This window comes from Protopterus annectens, chromosome 16.part0 (assembly GCF_019279795.1).
Source record: "Protopterus annectens isolate FY-2018-M chromosome 16.part0, PAN1.0, whole genome shotgun sequence".
Lineage (NCBI taxonomy): Eukaryota > Metazoa > Chordata > Ceratodontiformes > Protopteridae > Protopterus > Protopterus annectens.
This window is the reverse complement of record NC_056750.1, coordinates 825,732,383-825,756,856: the sequence shown is the minus strand read 5'-3', so window position 1 is coordinate 825,756,856 and position 24,474 is coordinate 825,732,383. Positions and strand designations below refer to the sequence as shown.

Here is a 24,474-nt window from a genome sequence, read left to right as displayed (position 1 = left end):
TCTTTTTCATTTTGCTAGTAATCGTCAGCTGTTAAAAGTGTCAGGTAGAAGAAATGCAATAAACTATGGTGTAGTACTGAAATTTTCCTGCATCTTGTATTAGTTGTCTTCTGTGCTGCTGAAAACTAGATCAGGAAGTTACAGTGCTAAGTTATAGTGTATTATGCATGTGGGTATTTGCAATTGACCCCAGATGTTTATTTTCTTATTCATTTTTTCATTAAACATGTCATCCAAAGCCTGTCACTGTGCACAATTTATGCTAGTGGGAACGTTATTGGCAGGATTTAATTGTAGGCTTATGAAATGACATTGATTAATTGGCATACTGTAGGTTAAGGTAGAGTTAAAGGGACAGTGTCAAAGATGCAGGTTCCAGAACACTTTTCTTTTTTCTTTGCCAATGCATACTTTACTTTAAGTAGTATGCAGTGACATACTTTAAGTAGTATGCAGTGACATACTTTAAGTAGTATGCAGTGACATACTTTAAGTAGTACGCAGTGACACACTTTAAGTAGCATGCAGTGACATACTTTAAGTAGCATGCAGTGACATACTTTAAGTAATACGCAGTGACATACTTTAAGTAGTATGCAGTGACATACTTTAAGTAGTACGCAGTGACATACTTTAAGTAGCATGCAGTGACATACTTTAAGTAGTATGCAGTGACATACTTTAAGTAGTACGCAGTGACATACTTTAAGTAATACGCAGTGACATACTTTAAGTAGTATGCAGTGACATACTTTAAGTAATACGCAGTGACATACTTTAAGTAGTATGCAGTGACAACTTTAAGTAATACACAGTGACATACTTTAAGTAGTACGCAGTGACATATTTTAAGTAGTATGCAGTGAACCCATGTCATTGATCTTTCACTTCTTTAATTTATGTACAGTTTCACTATTTTTCTTCAAGAGCATCCCACTCTCAGTCAGGCCAGGTAATACAACCCATATTGTGATGTCATCGTGCACACCCCTTTCCCATCCTGTGCTGTTTAAATATGACCCTAGCTAAGCTTTCCCAGGATTGTTTTCATTCCCTAGGGGAAAAAAAAGCACAGCTGATTTTCTTCTGATCATTTCCAAATCTGACCTTCATTTGCCATACCTCCCTTATGTACCGATACATTACTTCAACTGTCTTGATGTGATACAAAAGGAAGTGCAATTACAGAAAGTTGATTGTGCCAGATCTAACATAATACATGTAAAAAATAACATTGAATATGCTGCAATAGACTGGAAGTTATATCGCTTACATGCATTATATGGACTGATTGCTTCCAAGCTTCATTCAGTAACTGCTGCTTGTAACCCTAAAACTGCTTGCTCCAAATGTAACAAGCGCTTGTATCCAGTGCTTAATGGCAGAAATGTTTTTTTTCTTTGTTTGGGGTGGGGTGGTCAGTAACTACATTGGCAGAGCTATCAACAATAATTTAAGTATCTTCCAAACTGTCATGGCAGGATGCATTTTCTGAATACATGACTAACAGTCCTTTGTCTAAGATTTGCAACAAGCACTGCTGTGGGGAAATACAAACACTGGCACCAGATCATAGGATCATAGAAAGTTACTAGGCTATTCGCCCTGAGGCCCTTATAAGCCTAGCCAAGAATTTAGCCCATGTTCCAAGTCAGCACTCAATGTCACTGTCCAGCAGGGAAACAGGTGGAATCCCAGGCATGTATTTTCTGTTCCCCATCTATTCTGGAGGGTAAAAATGGAATGAATTCAGCTAGAGAAGGAAAAGTAGGAACCTTTAAGTGTGGATGATGTTCACAGTGCCCATATATTTGTACAAGAGAGACTATCTACATTAATAGTAGGGACTTCCTGATTCAGAGTAAACACTTTGCGAATCTAGTGGGATAGTGTATGTAGGGTTGTGTGACCACTGCGATGCATTTTATGTGGGTAAATCAGAAAGGAAACTGAAAAATAGAATATATGAGCACAATTATGAAATTAGGACGAAATGCACAAATAATGCACTTTATAGGCATAAGGGGAGGGGGCAGGTTCTGGGGATGTCCTGATTTACTGATGGGGGACAGAGGGGTGAAGTTTTCATGGAACCTGTCTGCCAGCAGTTTGGCTATATCTATGGCATTTGTGTACGTGATGTCCTTGACCACCAGTTCTGAGCAGATCTGGGGGCTTCCTTTGAGATTGCGGACATATGTGAAGAAGGCCTTATGATTGTCTTTAGTAGATGTGCCCAGTTTGGACTTGAAGTTTGCTTTGGAGGATTTCACTAGTGCTCTTATTTACTTGTTCTGGCTAATGAGAAATTGCTTCCTATTAGGCACCTGCTCCTTCTTGGTCCCGGACAGCAATTTTTTCCTTTTATTATAGAGTTTATTTATTGCAGATGTCCACCAGACAGGTTTACTCTTCCTTGAGGAGGATGATTTCATTCTGTTGTGTATTCCTGATCCCATGCAGCTATATAAATACTCACATAGTACATTGGTGTATGTTTGGACATATGTGCCAGTTCCTATGGAGGGGGAGGGGGATGTGAAGCTGTTTATACCTTCCCTCAGGAGGTTGTCCCTAGCTGGGGGTTGGTTCAAAGGAGATGATGACTTCAAAAGTGACCGCTTTGTGGTCGGATCTTACCAGGAATGATGACACTGTAGGGATGCTGCAGTGGTTACTCATGTTTGTTAATATCAAGTCCAATATTTTTTCACCTCTTGTGGGGGTGTCGACCAACTGGTCCAAGGCATTTGCATTGACAAAATCAAGGAATCCCTGAGCATTTGTGTTTTCATGTGAGCATTTCTTCTAATCTATGGTTGGATAGTTAAAGTCAACCAGGATCAGGGTAAAGGGTTGAATCTTGATATATTTGAAGAGGTCCAGATAGGTGGAGTGGGCATCTTGAGTCAAAGTTGGGGGCCTCTAGCTAGCTATGATTTGAACAAGGGTCTTGTCAGTTGTTAACTGTACAAGTGTCTCCTGTGTGTCATACTGTCTGACTGGCCTGGAGGTGTGTATGTCTTTTATATATATTGCAAGTCCATCTCCTTTTGCTTTGCTGCCCACGCTTTGGGGGTCTAAATGTATGATAGGATGAGTAACCTGGTATGGCTGGAGTACTCTCCGCAGCTTTGAACCAGGTTTCTGTGACTGCACAAATATCAGCATCTTCCAAGGTAATAGGCAGTTTGCTGCAGTTACTATGGCACCCGCAGCCTATTTACATAATGCATGTGACTAGCTCAGACCCTTGCTGCTGTTCTGCACACCAGTTCTCTGAAATGTCCTACTATGCATTTGTCACACAGATTTCTACTATTGTATTCCTCCCCCTGCAACTGTGAGTATTGTACTCGGAAAGAAGTGGAAAGAGCAAGAACCAAAACTAAAAACATCGAGCAGTCTCTAAGAAGTCAGTACCTGTGCTCAACAAACCTCACAACTCTCCAAATTACTAACACAATTCCTGTCCTTGTAGCAAGTTTATGAGTGATCTTTAAAATCTGCCCCTGTTTGGGCTTTTGTTTCCCCCATTATTTTAGGCTTTATCCAGATTTCTTGTGCTAAGAGGTATCCCTCTCGCAAAGCAAGGAATGAGCCACAACTTGTAACCACTGGTACCAAATCCCCTGTACAGTGATAACACTACATATTGTATTCAAAGACCAAGCCTAGGCAGTGAGTCACCACACAAACAACAATTCCCAGATAAAACTGCATCAAAAGAAATACATGCGCTGCCATATCCAGCTCCAAAAAATAGACACTAGCAAACATATAACTAAATTGGGTTGGGACGGTGGCCTAATGGTTAAGGTGTTTGCCTTACAAACACAGGGTGCAGGGTTTGAGTCTCACAAAGGATAATTAGCTAGGCTTAAAATGGCTCACAAATGCAGTTAGCCTAGTACTAATCTATGAACCTATAAACCAAAGTTCAGTAAACTATGGGGATTACTTCCTGAACATGGAAAAGGCAAGGGTGCTGGAACTATAAATAAAGCCATGAACTCTGCCCCCCGGCCCATGCTTATTTTTTTTAAATATAATTTTTCAAATCAGGAAGCAAACGGCAGGCTGCGAGTCTCGCTACCCACTGTAACCACGGGTGTCCCCTGTACTGTTCCTACATATAAGGTTAGTACTTCGGTCAGGAATCCCTCCGGTCATAGTGAGGACGTCTGAAGATACCCTGCTCCCAGGCATAACAAACACCTCCCAAAGTGGAAAAGGCACAACTCAAAGCATACAGGGACAACTCAGTCTGTAACAACGAGTGTCCCCTGTACTATTCCTACATATAAGGTTAGTACTTCGGTCAGGAATCCCTCCGGTCATAGTGAGGACGTCTGAAGATACCCTGCTCCCAGGCATAACAAACACCTCCTAAAGTGGAAAAGGCACAACTCAAAGCATACAGGGACAACTCAGTCTGTAACAACGAGTGTCCCCTGTACTATTCCTACATATAAGGTTAGTACTTCGGTCAGGAATCCCTCCGGTCATAGTGAGGACGTCTGAAGATACCCTGCTCCCAGGCATAACAAACACCTCCTAAAGTGGAAAAGGCACAACTCAAAGCATACAGGGACAACTCAGTGTATGTAGCTCTAAGGGCAATATTATAACAGCATTCTACTATTATCTAGCATCCTACCAGTGTATGTGATAGCAGCCTGCCGCAAGCCCCCTGAATCCATAGTTATCCCCCGTCTGCTCCTAATAACCCCATAAAGCACTACAAGTGTTGTGCAGAATCCTAGTGCTGGAAATCACCCCCTTTTCGCCACCAGGTGGCAGCATTTTTGCCTTAAAAAGGTCCTGCTAAACCCACTCTTATTAGACCTGAAGGCTTACCAAATAGGATTTATTTCTGCCCCTAACAGAGTTTTCTACTTAACAAGTTCCCTTTCTCCCTAGTTTTTTTTCCCTTTTTTTTGAAGGAATTACAATAGTTCCTGAACACACTACTAGTACAGAAACCACACTAGATACAATCCCACTCCCTGGCTTTACCTGCAGTTGTAATCCTGTTCACTGATTGTTTCTCCCGAGCCACCTCACCTCTCGGCTCAATACCCCTCCCCTGTAGTCCCTACCTCATCCCCTCCCACAAAGACCCATATCCGCCCCAAGTTTTCATAGCAGTGGTGTTCTCTGTGGCGCCATTTTCAAATCAGGAAGCAAACGGCAGGCTGCGAGTCTCGCTACCCGGTAGGTTTGAACTGTAATGCAAATGTACATTGTTTAATGTAAATCATCTGCCTCAATGTGTTTGGTTTTAAATGTATTAGTCTGTTATAACACAATGCAAAATAACCATAGCTTGTGATGTTAAATCCACTATGCTACAAACGCTGTACTGGTGACATGTGCATAGAATGACCCTTTAGATATCCTCGGCAGCTTTGTTACTGTTGGGTCTATAGCGACTGTAACATATAAGGTTACAGACACTTAATATAAAAACTAAAAGCTCTGTTTGTTTGGCTTTACTTGCTACGAACGCTGTACTGGTGATACGTGCATAAAACGACCCTAAAGATATCCTCAACAGCCTGTTACTGTTGAACCTTTAGCGACTGTAACATATAAGGTTACAGAACTTTAATATAGAACACTGAAGCTTCGTTTACTTGTTCTGTTTGACTTTAACAGTAATATCTACCTCTGATACCAGTGGAATGACTCGTATAACTGCTGAAAAGTGCTGATAGACATATATATATATATATATATATATATATATATATATATATATAAATATTAGTGTAATGTCCACAGGCTATAGGAACTGTTGCAAGTACATTATCCATGTTAAACGCTAATATTGTGTGTGTTTTATGCAAGCGTACATTTTTTTTTTTTTTTTTTTACTAATTAAGTAGTGGCTCTGATTTTTTAGCGTTAGGCCACTGTTTACTTCTTTGCAGGACCTCCCGACCTTATTGTATAGTGTGTTATTAGTGCATTTCTACAGCTATTAGTATTTACTATGTCGCTTATGCTGAAAGACCTAGTAAACCTAGTCGATCCTACATTTTTATTAAAACTCATCTGAATGTATGTTTTCAGGTCATCCTGACCTTACTGAAAAGTGAATAGAAATATTTTTATTTTCTAATTCCAAAATTAGCGTACCTATACAGTCGCTAGCACCTGCGCTAGTGTTGGAGCGAAGTGAAACACATAGTGGCTCCTAGAGGCTTTAGATTCCTCCCAAGAGTTGCTAATTTTCTCACTGTGCACAGGAACCTTATTCATAGGAAAACATTTTATAAACAGGAACAGTGTACTTGTGCATTGAATAACTAATCAAACTATATTATACAGTTAGATCTTCTTGAGTTAACAATTACCTTGAGTGTGCATAGAATAATCATATCCATGTGAATACATTTTAGTTCGACTAGCTAACAAAGGCATTGTATTTTATATTAATTAGAATGTTTGTTTATTACAAGTGCATTCCTTGAGTTAACAGGGGCACTGAATTTAACAATTCTGAGCTTACAAGGGCATTGTATTTCATTTTGTATAGAGTGTTTGTTTGTTACAAGTGCATTCATTGAAGTTAACAGGGGCACTGAATTTAACAAATCTGAGCTTACAAGGGCATTGTATTCCATTTTCTATAGAGTGTTTGTTTGTTACAAGTGCAATCCCTGAGTTAACAGGGGCACTGAATTTAATAGTGTTACTCCTACTTTATATCACTAATCTACCTCCCATTTCTTCCTCATCTATCCTTATTTCACAGCTGTCTCTTCCTCTGCCGCTTATTCTACTCTTTCTTCTACTACAGTAGAGGTTGCTCCCTCCTCCTATCTATCTTCCCAATTTTACTCTTGGTATTTCTCTATCCTTGACTCACGTTGGTACTATTCCCTCTCACACTGAACGCTCCTTTCTCTATTCCTATCCTACACACAATCCTCCTCCTACTTTCCTGATGTACTAAGGTTTTTTTGTCTCTCCTCTCCTTACAGCTGTAACCACGGGTGTCCCCTGTACTATTCCTGCATATAAGGTTAGTACTTCGGTCAGGAATCCCTCCGGTCATAGTGAGGACGTCTGAAGATACCCTGCTCCCAGGCATAACAAACACCTCCCAAAGTGGAAAAGGCACAACTCAAATCATACAGGGACAACTCAGTGTATGTAGCTCTAAGAGCAATATTATAACAGCATTCTACTATTATCTAGCATCCTACCAGTGTATGTGATAGCAGCCTGCCGCAAGCCCCCTGAATCCATAGTTATCCCCTGTCTGCTCCTAATAACCCCATAAAGCACTACAAGTGTTGTGCAGAATCCTAGTGCTGGAAATCACCCCCTTTTCACCACCAGGTGGCAGCATTTTTGCCATAAAAAGGTCCTGCTAAACCCACTCTTATTAGACCTGAAGGCTTACCAAATAGGATTTATTTCTGCCCCTAACAGAGTTTTCTACTTAACAACTTCCCTTTCTCCCTATTTTTTTTCCTTTTTTTTGAAGGAATTACAATAGTTCCTGAACACACTACTAGTACAGAAACCACAATAGATACAATCCCACTCCCTGGCTTTACCTGCAGTTGTAATCCTGTTCACTGATTGTTTCTCCTGAGCCAACTCACCTCTCGGTTCTTCCCGCTCCGTTCGCCCTACGGGCTCACTCCGCTCCCCTACCCTACCCCCAAATTCCACCCACCCCCAGTGCATCTACATTTATAGCTAACCCTGACAACCAATCCAATCTCCACACCAATCACCACCTCCTTTCAATTACACTCAGACACACCCAAGCCAAACACCCCACCCAGTAGCCAAACTAAAGATCGAGCACCCAGCCACTAACACACCCATCTTACTTCCTATCTAAATATCTCTAGTAGCTACACTAACCATGAAATTCATACCACTAGCTCTAACTCTAACTCTCACCACACTAACATTCACCACATCCACACCCACTAACATACCATTAAACAATTCATTCCACACAACACATTCTTACACACACACAGACAAACACATATATTTCAAATCTGCTATACGCTATTTAGTGACAGCTCATTATTCTACATATATAAAACCCCTACCACTCAGACTCTCAAAAAACAAGCACTACCTAAAACAAATATAGATCTAGCACATGCTATAAAACTCAAACTAATCTACAAAAAAATGTTTACTAATCTCAGGAGACATACACCCCAACCCAGGTCCATACAACAACATCCTCTCACACAAACAAACATCAGACCTACTTATTATAAACCTAAACTCAAGAAGTATATCAAACAAACTGCATGACCTACACACATTCATAGCCCAATACTCCCCAGATTTACTAACTATTACTGAAACCTGGCTAAAACCCTCCACCCAAAATGAAGAAATTCTTCCATCAGGCTATAACATCCTAAGACTAGACAGAAATGCTAAAAAGGGAGGCGGAGTTGCTATTCTATTTAAAAACACACTCAACCTCCAGCCTCTGCAAACCCCACTTCCCAAATTCCAAAATGCTGAAACATTAGGCTCAGTTCTATCTCTAAACAACAAAAAGATAATTAACATCCTTTGCAGTTATATCCCTCCAGGAAATAACTCGGCAACAATAAAGGAAATCTTACAATGGGCTACAACCAACCTGCCACAAGAAACCATCCTGTTAGGAGACCTAAATCTTGATTGGCAATCCTGTAACTCTAGCAATCCCACAAACCATATTAACTTATTCGGTTTCTCTCAACAAATTCAAGAACCTACCAGAGTGGATAAAAAAATCCAAGAAACAGTCAACTCTTGATTGGACTTTAGTAAATTTCCCTAGTCAAAATTATCTCACAGGCTGTCTATCTGACTCACTCAGCGATCACTGCCCCACTTTCCTTCTTCGTAAAAAGTTAAACATAGCCAAACCCATACTGTATAAGGAAACTAGAAATGAGCACAAGGTAAATCCACAAATTCTCAATAGTATATTACGACAATGTAATTGGTAGCCATTACATAGTCTGGAACTAGACCAGGCAGTTAAACTATTCAATAGTACTTTTATGAATGTTTTGAATACAGTAGCTCCCATTAGAAAACTTAGAACCAAAGTAAACTATGCCCCTTGGCTGACTAGGACCACAAAAGGCTTACTACAAGCCAGAGATAATGCCTGGAAGATCTGGAAAAAGAACAATACTACCTTAAATAGACAGAACTATCAACAACTTCGTAATCAAGCCAAAAGACAAACAAAGCTAGACAAACAAAGCTACTTCCTAAATCTCCAAAACAAACATTCTAAAAAAACCCCAAAAGTTCTGGCATGCTATTAACTCCCTTCTAAAACCTGGTAAAACTACTACCCCAGCTCCCAACACAAATACCACTAATGACAACTTAGCCTCTCAATTCAACCATCATTTCATAGACTCTATTCTATCACTATCTACTCTGCTATCTAGCAATAACCCTATATCCACCCCCACTAAGGACCATAGGAATATACCATATTTTACTCTCTCTCCCATACCAACCTCCATAGTCAAAAAGCTACTCTCAAAACTAAAACCTACCACTCTTGCAGCTGATGGCCTACCCACTAATTTCCTAAAACTAGCAGCTGAATCTCTAGCCTACCCTGTCTCAATTCTGATTAACTGCTCCATCAAAGAAGCTTACATCCCTCAACTATAGAAGGTATCACATATTATCCCACTACACAAAGGTGGAAACTCCTACGAGCTATCAAACTACCGCCCCATTGCTATCCTATCCCCCCTGTCCAAACTCCTTGAAAAATGTATTCATACCCAAGTGATGCATTTCTTAACCTCACATAATCTCCTCTCCACAACCCAGCACGGCTTCCGCCCAAACCACAGTACAACCACTGCTCTTCTGTCTTTCACTAACCAGGTTAACCAACTCAGAAATAACAACAACTTTGTATCTGCCATATTCATAGATCTCTCTAAGGCATTTGACATGGTCTCACATAACCTACTACTACACACACTAACATCATTATCCTTTGCCCCCTCTACAACTGCTTGGTTCAAAAACTATCTCTCTGATAGGAAACAATCAGTCAAATGGCAAGGAGCCCTATCACCCTTACTATCATCCACCATAGGTGTTCCACAAGGCTCAATAGGAAACAATCAGTCAAATGGCAAGGAGCCCTATCACCCTTACTATCATCCAACATAGGTGTTCCACAAGGCTCAATAGGAAACAATCAGTCAAATGGCAAGGAACCCTATCACCTTTACTATCATCCACCATAGGTGTTCCACAAGGCTCAATAGGAAACAATCAGTCAAATGGCAAGGAGCCCTATCACCCTTACTATCATCCACCATAGGTGTTCCACAAGGCTCAATAGGAAACAATCAGTCAAATGGCAAGGAGCCCTATCACCTTTACTATCATCCACCATAGGTGTTCCACAAGGCTCAATAGGAAACAATCAGTCAAATGGCAAGGAGCCCTATCACCCTTACTATCATCCACCATAGGTGTTCCACAAGGCTCAATAGGAAACAATCAGTCAAATGGCAAGGAGCCCTATCACCTTTACTATCATCCACCATAGGCGTTCCACAAGGCTCAATACTAGGCCCATTACTATTCACTATTTTGGAACCCTATCACCCTTACTATCATCCACCATAGGCGTTCCACAAGGCTCAATACTAGGCCCATTACTATTCACTATTTTCACCAACAGACTACACACCTCCACACTGCATGCATCACTCATACAGTATGCTGATGACTCCACCTTAATCTGCTCAGCCCCATCCCTTACCACTCTTCAAAACCTTACCCAGGAATCCTTCAACGCCACTGAAAAATGGATTACTGATATCCAACTGATTCTTAACCCCAACAAGACAAAACTACTACTATTCACCCCAACCAAATACAAACCCACACCCCTCTTTTTCACTATCACTTCCAAAAATGGCACCACAATCTCCCCCTCCCCCCACACAAAACTCCTTGGCATTGAAATAGATAATGACCTCCACTTCGATGTCCACATCTCTCAAACCATTAAGAAAGTACATAAAAAATTAGGAACACTGTATAAACACAAACACTTCCTAACAGACCAAGCACGAATCACCCTAGCCCAAACCCACCTTCTATCTACCCTAATGTATGCATCTCCAATCCTAACCCACATTAGGAAAACAGACATGAACAAACTAGAGTCATGTTACAATAAGATTGCTAAATTCGCCAATAACTGCTTTTCATAGCCATCATTGCCTTGCTCTAAAAGAGCTACATTGGTTAGAACTTCCTCATTTAATTAGTTACCACCAACTTGTCCTCACCTATAACATCCTAAAGAATCCCCACAAGACTCCTGCCCTGAACCAACTACTTAACCAATACTCAGCAAATCGTCCACTCTGCTCATCCAACAAAACCCTTCTGCATATAACTCAAGCCAACAACACTGCAGGTAAAGCTCTTTTTGCTCATACCATAGCAAAGATATGGAATAACCTCCCCCAGAATATTTCCTCAGCAACTTCTATCACACTCTTCAAAAATCACTCAAATCACACCTCTTGCATTCCTGGCTCTGTCCTTGCATCACATAAATGCTTCCCCGCTCTCCTCAAATACTTCCTACCTTACACTATATTCTGCTTACTATTTCTATATTACAGTACTAACTTCTCCTCAAAACTGCCATACAGGGCCTTCCTGTGCTCACGCTCAAACCTGCACAGCAAAAAGATTGTCTCTCTATACTGGCATATGTGATGTATCTGATGATTGTATTGTTACAATGAAGTCCTTTCATTAGTTTTGAACAAATCACTTTAATCATGTTTTTCTTGCATGTAATATCTTGTATTGTAAATAATATCTAGTATTGCATATATTATCACTAAACATGTAGTATAATACTGGAGCTTTTCTCCCCGGGACTCCGCTGTAAATGGACCTTGCTCCAGTCGGACTTTGCCGGTCAACAAATGTAAAATAAATAAAAATAAATAAATAAAGTTGTAAAAAAGGATATTAAAAAAAATAAAATAAAACAAAAAAGAAAGTGTGCATGTGTAGGTATCCAGCTATCTGTGAGTGTCCGTGAGTGCATGTATGCCGGTGTTTACAAGTCCATATATGTGACTGTATGAGAGTGCATGTGTATATGCAGGTATGTAGGTGTGCGCTAGTGCATGTGTAAATATGAGCGTGTGTGAGTGCATGTATGCAAGTGTTCATGAGTGCATACATGAGAGTGCATGAATATGTGTATATGACTATGCAATTACATTTGTATATGCAAGTGTGCATGACTCCATGTCTGCGAGTGTGAGCTAGTGCATATGTGCGAGTGTGTAGTTACATGTATACGACAGTGCAGTTTATGTGAGTGCCTGTACACAAATATGTGCGTGGGTGTGGGTATGCATGAGTGTGTAGAGGATACAGTAACATACAACACTGCTGTGGGGATCCAGGGAAGCAAGAGATTGCTTTAGAGAACACTATTTTTGTAAACGTTAAAGCATGCATACCTGTCACTTGCACTGATTTTTGCAGAATATCCAGATTTTTGCTAATATTTTTTGGTCTGTTCTCCTCACAAAATTTGATTTGAAACCCCCCTAAATAATTACGTGCATTTGAGTTTCAGACCTAACACAAATGCTGTTATTCTAACAACTTTTTTAAATTTATAAGAGCAATATTTAAAATCTGTCTCTACTATTGGCCCTTTGTCCCATCATTATTTTAGGGTTTCACCAGATTTGTTACACTAACACGTTGAAAGGTATTCACAGCTAAAAAAAATAATGTCTTTCAGCTTTTCCCGGTTAGGGGTCGCTACAGCAGAACTCCAGTCCTGTAATGATTGGCAGTGGATTTTTACTGTGTCGAGGTGCCAGCCTGACACCCAACCTTCAAAGAAGGCACACCCATTCACGTAAGCGCCTACCTGCATGTCTTTAAACGTCACTCGACTGCAGGGAGGACATGCAGACTCCATACAGAAGGCGGTCCAACTGAGAATCAAACTGGAGAACCTCTTGCTGTGAGGTGACAACGCTAACCACTGCACCACCATGGCCTGAAAGGTATTCACAGCTATTTCAGGAAAATAATTATTCATTTTTATTGGAACATTATTTTTTTTCAGTTCAGAGAAAAACTGGCAACTATTACTCAACAGATGCACTTATTTATTTATTTGTGTGTTTATTTATTTAATTATTTTACTTGTCTTTGTTTACTGGGAAAGTCTGACTGGGTAATACCCATTTTCATGGGATGCCCTGGCGGAAACGCTTCATTTCCTTATATTGCATTATACTAGATTGCAGTTAAACACAGAGCAGTTACATTTCTTTTTACATTTATGCACAAATAGTAGTTACATTTTTACATTCTAAGATTGTACAGAGGTGGAAGTTTCTAATGAGAGAGTCCAATGTGCCAGTTAGTGGATTGTACAAGCAGTAGTTATGTATAACATTTTTTTTGTCTTTTAAATGAGAGGTTGAGAGTGTTCTGTTTAAGGAGAGTATTCGGAGAGTTTCATATGGTGAACACAAAGTCTTAACCCCGTGATGAACAAGTGCAGGACTAGGATTGGTTGAGATGTTGTTTGATCAGTGATTTAAAACTACTGAGTTCATCAGTTTTATTTGTGTGGGGATACTATTCCAGAGTTTAGCAATGTATTGGGAGTACAGCGAGTCTCCTGCAACATTATTTGACTTATTCGTCAGTACTAAGAATTTGTAGGTCCTATGAGGGAGACTGGTGCAAATGTAACTATTTTATTGTAGCAGGAGGCAATTCTGTGCAAATTCATCCTGTCAGAAAACCAGCTCTTTTTTATTGTGAGGCAGGAACTTCAAATGATTAGAACATACCAGTGCATGGGAGGTGTGGTTGTTTTGACCACAAAGATAGAATATTTTGGAGTGTTTAGTGCTTCTCAGACAATACACTTTTATCTGACTGACAATAAATATTTTGTTATATCTCAAAGATCATTGCTCATAATTCTTAGCTAGTAGAAGTTACGCCCATGATTTGTTTTCTTTTATATAAATGTATCTTTGCCTGTGTCTTAAGTGATAATGCAATAGTATTGTTTGCCACCAGAGCAGGATGGTAATTTGCCTCAGATGCAGGTGAGAGACTCTGCTGTCGCCAAGCAGGTTCTTCAGACCACTGTCCTTTTCCCCTAGATCCCTCTGTGTAGCCAATATAGCCACTATGCACTAGGCATTACCAATTTCCCCTGCAGCTACTGGGCTCCCCTTAGTGGACAAGGGAGAGCTACTTTTGTTGGTGTTGCAAGAAGGGGCAGGGAAAGTACCCCTGCTTAACCAGAATGTTGTGCCCATCCCTGAGGAAGTTATTTTCCTGTGAAAAAGAAACAGAAAATTAAACTTATAGCTTCTCTTGCTCCAGTTTCACTGAACAGGAGTAGTTTAAGTCCGATTCAGGGACTTGTACAGGCTCTTCACCTTTCTTATCAGGTGATTTCTGATAAAAGAAAAAGTGATTCCTCTTTTCCTGGAGATATTCAAGAAATTAAATACAGAGAGGAATGTGATAGAACAGATACGATTTTTCCCCTCAGAATTCTGATTCAGACAGTGGAGAGCACGTCACCTGAATCTCCCACTCAGTGATTCTCTTTCTCCGACACTATTTCCAGAATGTGCAAGTGTATTCAGTGCAAGAACACTGAGGTTTCAAAGTCCCCCGCAAAATACTATCAGCTGTTACAGAAGGAATTTCCAGAACCTTTACCCATTTCCCCAGTTCTGTCAGCTCTGGAGGAAGTGTGTGTCACTGCCTGCAATTTTCCTGGTACTCAGCCTACTGCTGATAAAAAGATAAATAGAATATATAAAATTCCTCACTCTTTTAAGTTTGTATACATTCTTCCCAACATGACCCAGCAGCTATAGCTTTAATTAACCCAGCTGCTGCCAAACATTTCAACTCTAATCCTTACCCTTTTGACAAGGATAATAAAAAGTTTTAAGTTTGGGGAAAAGTGCTCCTGCAACTTTTAATTTTTATAATTTTGAGATGTCAGACTCATAAGTTAAAGTTTATTGTGACTAACTGTGAAAATATGAAGAATGTTTTGTCTATAGTTCCTCGCTGTGAAGAAAAATTTGCTTTGTGTGGTGTGGTGTGGTGTGTGTGTGTGTGTGTGTGTGTGTGTGTGTGTGTGTGTGTGTGTGTGTGTGTGTGTGTGTGTGTGTGTGTGTATGTGGAATCAGAGCCAGATCATGGTCAAATGGGGCCCTAGGCAGGGTAATAGATGGGGGCACCCCAGAGCAGGCCCTCCCACAGCAACCTCCTCCCCTCCCACACCCCACAGCAGCCCATTTCCCAGCCATTCCAGTGTTACATTACTTGGCTACTCATTCTGAGTTACTATAAACACTGTTCAAATCTGTCAGTGTGTATACTGTTTTCTTATTTACTTCAAACTCTTCTCAGTAGGGCCAGTACCAGGTTCACAGCATCCTGAAGATAGTGTGTGCACCAGGTTAGCCAGTCCTTAATCCTTAGCACCATGGTAATCACCCAGTCTGAATCTGTGGTCTGGATATGAGAAACTACCACCCAAATTGCCCTACAGTTCCTTAATCCTTAGCACCATGGTAACCACCCAGTTGGAATCTTTAGACTAGATAAGAGGAATGACCACCCAAGTTGCCCTACAGTTCCTTAATCCTTAGTACCACAGTAATTACTCAGCCTGAATCTGTTGTCTAGATACGAGGAATGACCATCCAACTGCCCTACAGTGTATGTCTCAATTGATTTGAGCATCCTTTTGTTTAACTGAACTGCATTTAACTTAGTTAAATTTATAAACTATTGGCCTTGGCATGCACACTATCTCAGACCCTTTAGCTCTCTCCCCTCCCCCTTCCTAAGTCCAAACAGTAAATCTTTCTCTACCTCACTTTGTGTGTAATTGGTCTTAATACCATATACTGACCTGTGCATGTAAATAAACTGTGAGTCTTCCTGGCTGATTGTTTTTTGAATGGCCAGTCTACCTCATGGCTCTTGCTGTTGGTATATCCCTTTAAGGATACTCCTTTCAACAACTCTCAGTCTCATATAGCTTCTCCATTATCCCTCCCCCTACTTGTGTCAGACCAGAGTTTACTTAGCCCTACAACTCATAGGGCACCATTTTCAAACCTTTCTCATTAAGCCCACTAGCAGGGGTCATGGCTTCCTGAAGATAGTGTATGCATCACGTTACCACCAGGTATTTTTCGTGCCATTGTTAAAACAAAGAAATAATGTTCAGAGCAACCAGTGTATCTGCATTGCAAATTATTTGTGTCTTTAGATTTGGCAGATTATGTCTTGGTTTGTGGCTCTGGTGTTTTCAATACCGTAGCAGTTACTAGGGCTTAGATGAGACTGGAACTTTCTATTCAGGAATGCAGTAGACATAGACATTAGGATAATATTGTATTGGACTGTAATTTCATATGCATTCTACGGTACAATACTGTTTTGCTTACAGAGAAGATTCAATACTGACAGTCTGCATGCCAGCATTTATTAGTTTTATCTGCAACATTTTTTACTACTATTTGTTGGATTGGGTGTTGCTAGTAAGGCATGTCCTGGAAACAGTGGTCACCAACATTTTTAATATTGGAATACAAGCTGCAAGTAATGTATAACCTTGAATTACTGGTTGCCTAGGTTCATAGCTTGTCTGCCTGATTTATTGTTTTCTCTGTGTAATTAGACTTTGACTTGATTTTCAAATGTATCTGTAACTTGCATATTTATCTGCCATCTGTTTAATTGCACAGCATTTGTTTCATGCTCTCCTATGTTGCTTCTTACGTTTCTCTCCTCTGACCTATTACCTTATATTCCTTTTTCTTATCCCCCCCACACCCCTTAATCCTTTTGTTTTAGTCTGGATACAAGGAATGACCACCTAAGTATGTCTCACTTGATTTGAGCCTCCTTTTGGTTAACTGAACTGCATTTCACTTAATTAAATTTATAAACTATTGGTCTTGGCGTGCACACTATTTCAGACCCTTAAACCCCCCACCTTCCTAAGTCCAAACAGTTAATTTTTCTCAACCTCACTTTGTGTATAATTGGTCTTAATTCCATATACTGACCTGTTCATGTAAGTGAACTGCGAGGCTTCCTGGCTGATTATTTGAGTGGCCGGTCTGCCTTGTGGCTCTTTCAGCTCTGTTCACCCTCGCTGTGCTCAGGCTCACTCTGCACCCCTACCCTATGCACATTCTCACCCCGACACTAATTACATTTATACCTCACCTAACCCCTCCCCTAGCATCTCTTATACCCAATCACCACTTACCAACAATCTCCGCAAAGTCACATTAACCTATTTACTCTCTACCAATTTCCTTCACTCATAACCAATCAACCAACACATCCCACACCACATCACTCCACAACCCCCTCTCCTAACCCCCACCACACTCACTCATTACATTCTCTTCTACCCTTTGATCTCACTAGCATGTCACACCATAGTTTCATCACACTACCTCTCATCTTACTAAGTCTCATCCCTCTTAAATACACTACATCATTAAACCTCCAGAACCTTCTCATACAAATAAAATCCTCCACATCCAATGCTTCCATAGAAACAAAAACTGAAATCTTATGTAATATATCAGCCTTGCTATGTAATTCCTGCATAGCACTATTCACCAAATTGAAAATTCTGCAAGACTCACCTAAACCAATACCCCCTACTTACAACAAAATTAAACTATTTAATTAAAATACAATCCTACTTAGTCCAGTGTGGCAATATCCATCCTAACCCTGGCCCTTCCTCTAACCCCACCCCTTCCAAAACTTCTTCACCTAAAAATCTACTTTTAATCACTCTTAACCTGTGTAGCATCTGCAACAAAACTAGAGAACACCTTCCATGACTAACCAGACACTCCTCTGGATATATTAGCACTCACTGAAACATGGCTCAAGCCACATATTAAAGATACTGACCTACTCTCACCAGGCTACAACATAGTTAGAGCAGACTGAGCTCATAAAGACGGGGAGCTGTAGCATTAATCTGTCCTAATACTCTCACCCTTTTCCCACATCCTAAACCCATCCCCTCCTTCTGTATTGCTGAAATTCTCCTGTCCACTTTAAAAATCAATAATACCAATCGGCATTGCAGTACTATATATACCTCCAGGGAATAACATCCTCATATTTGATTTCCTTTCTTGAATCTCCCTAAACGTCACCAATGAAAACATCACCCTAGGGGATACCAACATAAATTGGAAAAATCTAAACTCTGAACACACCAACAGCCGAATAAACCTATACATTTTTACCCACCTTATCTCTACCCCAACTAGAATTTCAAAAAATAAAGACCAAGGAAATACACTAGACTGGATCCTAGTTTCAGATCCCCACAAATACACCAACTCCAGAATCCTACCTAATAATTTAAGTGACCACCTACCCACCTCTACTAACAGAGCCATAACCCAAGCCAACAAAAAACACATTTATAAAACCGCACATAATTTGTCTAACTTCAACCAACAACAATTTAACTCAATACTAAAATCTATGAATTGGTCCTCACTAAAATATCTACCATTAGATGATGCTGTTAGCCATTTCAACAAGCTATGGCACTGGCCAAAATATTCCTAGATACCCTTAACAACCTAACTCCCCTCCACACTAAAAGAATAAAAAATAATCATGCTCTCTGGCTAACCCAGGACACCAAAAACCTACTAGTAACCAGTATACCACAGGATTCAGTCCTAGGACCTCTCCTGTTTGGTATCTACTTCTCTGAAGTACAGGCTAACACAGAAGGCCTCTGGCTAATGAAGTTCGCAGATGACTGCAAACTAGGAACCATAGTTGTGTCCCCAAATGATGTGGAAATCCTACAGAAGGGCCTCACTGAGACAGATGCCTGGTGTCAGAGCCATGGCCTCAAGCTCAATGCCAAAAAGTGCATTGTCATCCCCTTTGGTAAAAACTCTGTACCCATGAACTACTACATAGACAGCAGTCTACTTAACACCAAATGTGTGATAAGAGACCTTGGGACCCAGGTGGACAGTAGTCTGTCCTTTGATAGTCACATCGCCACAGTAGTCAGGAAGTCCTTCAACGTGGCATACCTCATCATAAAAAGGTTCTCATCCAGGAAAAAAGAGGTCATTGTTCCCCTCTACTTGACACTCATTAGACCCATTATAGAGTACAATGCCCCTTTTGAAATGTACCTCACAAGACATCTGCAGCAGCTGGAAAGGCAACAGAAGTACCTCACAAAGAGGATTACTGGCCTCAGATGCCCTACACTGACCATCTCAAAAAACTCCAGCTTTACTCCGTACCATATTGCCTACTCTGAGGTGATCTCTGCCTAACATATAAAGCTATGTCAAACCCAGAGCTGTTGGACATGCTACACCTAAAAAATCCCAATCCCTCTGAGCTACACGATCTAGAGACCTAGACCTTGTCACCACAATAAACAGGACATGCTGGAGGGATAGATTCCTGTCCCAGAGACTTCACATACACTGGAACAGGCTACCCATCTATGTCAAGCAAAGTTCTTCATTAGCACTCTTCAAGAAAAATCTTGATGAGTAGATGGGAAATAGGAAATACACCCGGGGATCACGTCTGTGTCTCTGCTCGACTGTGACACAGGAAAATAACTTTCATGAGTGGCGTAAGCCAGGGAAACTTGTTCACTAGGCTTACGTAGGCCCTCGGCCAATAGCCTAGTACCTACGTATGAACCTATGAACCTATGAACAAGAGACAAAGCCTGGCAAGAATGCAACATACTAAAAGTGAACCAACTTACCAAAAGTACAAAAAGCTACACAACCAGGCAAAAATAATGGTTAGCAATGACAAAGAGCATTATTACCAAAAGTACACAACCAGGCAAAAATAATGGTTAGCAATGACAAAGAGCATTATTACCAAAAGTACAAAACACAACCAGGCAAAATAATGGTTAGCAATGACAATGGTTAGCAATGACAAAGAGCATTATTACCAAAAGTACAAAAACTACACAACCAGGCAAAAATAATGGTTAGCAATGACAAAGAGCATTATTACCAAAAGTACAAAAAACTACACAACCAGGCAAAAATAATGGTTAGCAATGACAAAGAGCATTAATTCTCCCACCAACTAACCAACAACAAAAACAACCCTCCCCCAAAATGTTGACATATCATCTCTCAGCTCCTAAACCCCAGAACCAAAGAAAACCTACCCCCTGCCACTGATAAAACCCCATCCTAAATAGCTGAAGCTTTCAACACACATTTCATTGACAGCATACTCAATCTACTCAATCTCTCAACCAGCCTTCAAACTCTCACCCCAGTCAAAACCCCAGCCCCTCCCAAACTATTACAGAACCCCCTCCTCATCTTCCTATCATCCTCAGGATATTACCACAACTCACCAACACCTTCCTCTCCTTACTTTCCAACCTGTACCCACTCACCACATATGTAGGTTACTCCTCAAACTAAAACCTTGTTTTCCCTCCACTAACAATTTCCCACCAGAGTACTTAAAGCTCGCTGCCAGTGCCATAGCTTATCCAGTCAGTATATTCATAAACTAATCCATTACAGAGTCCGACATCCCTACCCTCTGGAAAAAATCCATAATAACCCTCCTACATAAAGGTGGTAAATCCTATGACATTTCACATTATCGCCCCATTGCTATACTATCTCCCCTATCCAAACTATTACAAAAATGCATACATAAACAGCTTCTTAATCGTATCCTACAAAATAAATTACTTACCCCCACTCAGCATGGCTTTAGACCATCATATAGTACAACTACTGCATTAGTTTCTTTTACAGATACAGTCAACAAAGCCAGAGATGCCAGACTGCTGATATCTGTAATATTTATTGATCTATCTAAGGCCTTTGACACCGTTTCCCACCCAAAACTACTACAACAATTCTCTACACTCAGTCTCTCCCCTTCTTCAAAACTATGGTTCAACAGTTACCTAACAGGCAGGCAACAATGCATAAAATGGTAGAGAACCCTCTCAAACTACCTACCAAATAATACGGGAGTTCCACTGGGGTCCATTTTCAGACCATTACTCTTTAACATCTTCGTTAACAACTTTCGTACCGCCTCCAACCAAAGCTCCCTTATACAATATGCTGACAATTCTACTATCATCTCCTCCCCCAACCACATAAAACGCCTTCAGAATCTAACTCAAACTGCCTTTACATCCATAGAGACCTGGCTAAATAAGGCACAGCTCCTGCTGAACCCTAACAAAGCAAAACTTCTCCTTTTACACCGAATAATCTCTCAATCGACTTCAAGATTATTTCTCTGAACAATATTCAACTAGACGTTGTTACCCAAGCCAAACTACTAGGAATAACCATAGACAATAAGATCTGTTTTGATCTACATATTCACAATGTAATCAAAAAACCCACTGCAAACTTGGAATGCTATACTGACACAAAAACGTCTTGAACTCTGTGACGCTGTGCCCTGGCCCAGCAATCAAGGAGCCTCAGTCCTCACCACTAACACCAGAGAGGGCATCTCATATGAGAGGAAAGGATAACAAATACACACAGTAAAGTGCAATTTCCCTTAAGAGCACACAGAGATCACAGTCACTCCGGGGCTGGTCACTCCCTTGCTCCCCAGGTTCCCAATAAGACTCTCCACTGGCACAGCTATAGGGTCCAGATAGCCTAGCTGGGCAAGCTAAACTCATCAGCATCCTCTCTGTCCAACCAGTGTTTCTTGTCCCTGCCCAAGTAGCTGACACACCCACACTTTGAGATAAGAGTTTACACAACCACACAGACACTTCTGGGGAAGGCTGGCATATGTTCTGCAGCTGTGCCCCTTTTACCCAGACTATATGGTAGTAATTACTGCCAACACCCAGCTAATATTTATCAGCTGCTCAAAAGCCCTTAAAAAGGTGTCCAATTATTACTGTGCAGTATTATTATCCAATTGGTAGATGTGACTAAACAGCTTATTTGGAGTGACCTGGACAGTAAACTCTATAAATATGCAATGTACTCTAGAGCTTAAACTATCTCTACACAAAACAGCCACAGTTAAAAGGTTTTAAAATATTTAATAATAAATAATTAAAACCACAAGACAATATTTTCTACTACACAGTCAGTGCTAGTCAAGAGTTCAGAGATCACACAGAAATACTTAAAATAAATCAGTAGTACAGTTCTGACATCACAGAGAAACACTTAGTCTAATCTTTATAGCTTCTAGCTATCTACAAGAAAACACACTTCTAAAATAACTTTCATAAGACAACAGGTAGAGTGCTGAGTTGGATGTTCAGACAAAAATGCTTAATGCCTTCTGATTCTCTCTGTTTAAATTGCTATTGCAGTTCTGATAAACATTACATCATCTTTTTACACTTTCCCGGTGTTACTAGGCTACACATTAACTGCATTTACATTCTTAACATCTCCCTTTTGTTATCTTGCAGCTGGTCAGGAACAGAGCAATAAAAATACATGTGCATGTTTAAATCTAGCAATTTAACTCTTGGTTAAAACAATAGAAAACATTTCTTCATCTAGACTTTTCGGCAACACTGCTACTTCAAAGGGTCACCACATGCTTTACTTTAGTCAGTAGAGTGCACTGTTGTCACATTTATTTCCAGTTCCACAAGCAACAGTATTTCTTTACATTTAAGACAACAAGCCTGTAGTTTACATTCATATTTACAATTCTATCTGGCTAGGCTAGCAGCCTTTACCCTTCTCTACCAGTCTTCACAAACTCAACCACCAAAAATACCATGGCTGGTGCTTATATGCTCCCCTCCCTTCTCTATGGTGCTCCCATTCTGACAAATGTTCAGACTACCTTAAAAATAAACTGACACCCTGCTACAATAAAATTGCAAAATTTGCTATTTAATGACCCCACAACACACACCACTGCACTGCTCTCCATACCCTCAACTCACTCAAACTCCCATTCCTCCTAGACTACTTACAACTAAATATGCCCCACAAAGTTATATACCAACCTAATAACTGCCAACCAGTCAACTTACTCCTCCAAACATATATACCCACCAGAAATTTTCAGTCTGGAGACAAGCAACTAGTAATCTTACACAGACCAAACAAAAAAGCTGGTCAGTGCCTATACTCCTATACTGTAGCAAAACTTTGGAATGTCCTACCAAGCAGCATCATGACTATTACATACCAGAAGAATTTCAAAGTCATGCTAAAAAACACCTGCACGTTACAAACATTTGCCCCTCTTCCAATCACCCCAGCTCCCCAACTTCTCTCTAAATATTAACTGCTAGTCATACTAATGTACTTTAACTAAACTTATACTTTCCCTTAATCTCTTTTTTCCAAAGATCTACCTGCAGTCTACCTAAAACACTCATGTAGATACCCTTCTTAAACTGTACAAACATTCATTCTAATTACATTCTATCAGCCTCCCTACAAAAATTTTAACTAGATAAACTGACTATATTAATCGTTATCGCTGTACTTCTTGAACAATACTATGCGTAATATGTAAGCTACACTCTTGATTGCACTATTTACTGCTGTAAGAATTATCAGCTGCCAATTTGTCAACAATACTACACATAATATGTAAGCTACACTCTTGATTGCAATATTTACTGCTGTAAGAATTATCAGCTTCCAATTTGTCAACAATACTACACGTAATATGTAAGCTACTCTCTTGATTGCAATATTTACTGCTGAAAGAGTTATCAGCTGCCAATTTGTCAACAATACTATGTGTAATATGTAAGCTACACTCTTGACTGCAATATTTACTGCTGTAAGAATTATCGGCTGCTAATTTGTCAACAATACTACGTGTAATATGTAAGCTACACTCTTGATTGAAATATTTACAGCTGTAAGAATTATCAGCTGCCAATTTGTCAACAATACTACTCGTAATATGTAAGCTACACTTTTGATTGCAATATTTACTGCTGTAGGAATTATCAGCTGCCAATTTGTCAACAATACCACAAGTAATATGTAAGCTACACTTCTTGATTGCAATATTTACTGCTGTAAGAATTATCAGCTGCCAATTTGTCAACAATACTATGTGTAATATGTAAGCTACACCCTTGATTGCAATATTTACTGCTGTAAGAATTATCAGCTGCCAATTTGTCAACAATACTATGCGTAATATGTAAGCTACACTCTTGATTGCAATATTTACTGCTGTAAGAATTATCAGCTGCCAAGTTGTCAACAATACTACTCATAATATGTAAGCTACACTCTTGATTGCAATATTTACTGCTGTAAGAATTATCAGCTGCCAATTTGTCAACAATACTGCTCGTAATATGTAAGC

At 40.1% G+C, this 24,474-nt stretch overlaps 1 protein-coding gene across 2 annotated transcripts in view; it reads right to left on the bottom strand.

Annotated features, from left to right (window-relative positions):
- LOC122791010 (beta-1,4-galactosyltransferase galt-1-like) overlaps window positions 1-24,474 on the bottom strand; it is a 587,919-nt gene that overhangs the window by 367,457 nt on the left and 195,988 nt on the right. The gene's annotated exons all lie outside the window — the stretch shown is intronic.